We start from the raw sequence: 2,568 nt of genomic DNA, 5'->3' as shown, positions 1-2,568 counted from the left end.
AGGAGCCGAGTGCTGGCGGTCGTGTGTTGTTTGTGTTGCGGGCGGCGGCAGGGCCTGCCGTCTCGGGCTGGCAGTGGTTGCGCAGTCGCGCCGTTGGAGAGGGTCCCTCTGCTAAAGAGGTCGGAGGAGGGGCAGCAGCAGGTGGACGGACCTAGCGAGGTAGAGCAGGCGTTTAAGGAGGGGATATCAGTTATTCGTGGCTGTTATCGTGCATCCAAAGACCCCGGATCGCCGTTTGCTGTCTCCGGAGATGCTGTCGGGTGCAGCATGGAGATGTTTACTTGCTTTGTAAACATTTTGTTAGCTTTCCTCTTCCCTCGTCTCCTCTGCTCAGCTCTGCATTTCTCCATCTCATTCACCTGTTGCATCCTGTCAGCCGAGATCGCGAGCTTTCTAGGACACGCGCTTGTCTGCACAGCTGTCAGTTTGCATGGTGCTGTTAAAAGGTAACTTTGCTTTCGTTGGTGATGGCTCTTCATTGTGCCGTTGCACTGCTGCGTGTTATGCTAAGGTCCACAGATCTGTCACAATAAGTATTTCGTTATGGGACAGAAGCAAACCTTGGATCACTGGTGACAGAGAAATACTTTATCTCCTAAAATTTACTCCTCCCCTTTTCTTTTTCCTAAAGGCCCAGCTGGGCCCTTCACTGCAAGGCTTTTTTGAGGGAGTCGCCAACACTGAGTCACGTTTCTGACTAACCGTTTTGATCACTGTGTGTCAGCCTGTTTCTGGCTATGACTGCAGGTTATGTTTGTCTGTAGGGAAGAGTCCTCTCGGCTCTGCTGCTCGTTCCAAGGTACATGGAGTATCTGCTGTTCCCCAGGAGAACGCTATACCTGAGGACAGACAGAAGGAAAAGGAAAAGCTGTCTTTTACTTCCTTTAGCGAGTGGTGGGCTTGGTTTGTGGAGTAAGTGAGTCTTAATCAAGACATAACCCCCCCTGCTGAGGTAGAGACAGAAAAAAAAAGTCTTTTAGTTAAGGAAGCAGATGCGGTTTGAAAATTTCAGCTGAGTGTTGCTGAGCTCAGCTCTTCTTTCCTTTGGGCTGTGGAAAGAGAGAGGGCATTGGACACGGTACGTGTTGTGCCAGGACCACATGGAGTTTGGCCTTGCTGTGCTTCTCTGCTATCACACCTGTGGCATGTTTGCCAGAAGCTTACTGCTGCTGCAAGACTTGCAAGGGCAGACTGACTGTGTGGCTGCCTGGTGTAACCCCTTTTTGAAATCTAGCAGTGAGTTCAGTGATATTTCGTTCTCGTACGTGCACACGCCCGTGCATCTTTCTCCATACGGGAAGGCCAGCTTTTGCAGGAGAAAAGCAGGGGTGAAAATAATTAGCAACCTCCTCCCTCCCACCTCCCCCCAAAAAAGGATGAAGGGAATAAACCTGGACCAGCCTCAGGTAGGACAGAACACGGGTTGTTGCAGAGCTGCTCGGGAGTTCTGTAGCTGCCGGAGGAAACCTGCAGCTACTTGTATTGTGAAGGGATGCAAGAAGTACCATAGCAGGGACTATGTATATAAATTGCCTAATCTAAAAAAATAAGAAATGGGAAATTTTATCGCAGAATTAGTGTGTCCTGGCTGTGTGCCTTGGGTTACCGTCGCCAGTTGTTTCCAGTTACTGCTGCTGCAGCTCTCTGCGCCTTGTCAGCATGTTTCCTTTACCAGCTGGCTGTGCAGCGAGGAGGCAGGCAGAGGGTGTGCAGAAGAACGGGCATGCAGCCGTACAAGTACAGAGCATGCGTTTGCTGCCTTCTCCTGATCTCACACCTGCAGGAAGAGTCATGTTCCCAGTGTGTTAAAGTGCATTTGATTGCTATGACTTTTTTTTTTTCCAAGAAAGAAGCTTTCTCTAGGATTAGTCCTCACAACTCAGCGCACTCGTTCTGTGGTAAACAGAAGGATGAATTTTTTGCTGCCGTTAAATGTTTGCTCCAGTGGTGGTGGTCTCAGACCTCAAAAGTTATGTCTCTTGTAATTAGATCTGGTCTGTGCTTGCTTGGCTATCAAGATTGACAGTTTTCAAAATTTTAAGTTTTGAATTTAAGGTCTTTAACTGTTGCTGTTTTTCAGAAGTCGTGTTCCCATCTGCCCAAGGAAGAGTATAGAATATAATGTGCTTTGTTTCGAATGCATTGAAGGGTGATCCTGCTTTTCTAGTCTGGAAGCAGCTGCTGTGAAAGTCTCATTGTTGCAGATGTGTGGGTCTTTGCATGTTGAACAGGAAAGCTTATCAGATTGTATGTCACTCCACACCCCCCCCCCCCCTTCACCCAGAAAAATCAATGTTTCAGAACTTGAGGTGAAACCTGTCCTAGGCATCCCTGCCCATGGCAGGGTGGTTGGAACTAGATGATCTTTAAGGTCTATTCCAACCCAAACCATTTTATGATTCTATACAAAGATACCTTGTTTCATTGGGGGAAAATGTTCTGCTGGTCTGCAGTAGGATATGTTGCCTTGTTTTCCTCACAGCCTAGTAACTTAGGAAGGCAAAATCACATTCTCTTGGCTGTGGAAACTGTTGTGGTGGGAAGGAACTTCATCTTAGGAGGGAATTC

This window comes from Pygoscelis adeliae, unplaced genomic scaffold (genome assembly GCF_000699105.1).
Source record: "Pygoscelis adeliae isolate BGI_AS28 unplaced genomic scaffold, ASM69910v1 Scaffold117, whole genome shotgun sequence".
NCBI lineage: Eukaryota > Metazoa > Chordata > Aves > Sphenisciformes > Spheniscidae > Pygoscelis > Pygoscelis adeliae.
Note: the sequence above shows the minus strand (reverse complement) of the source record.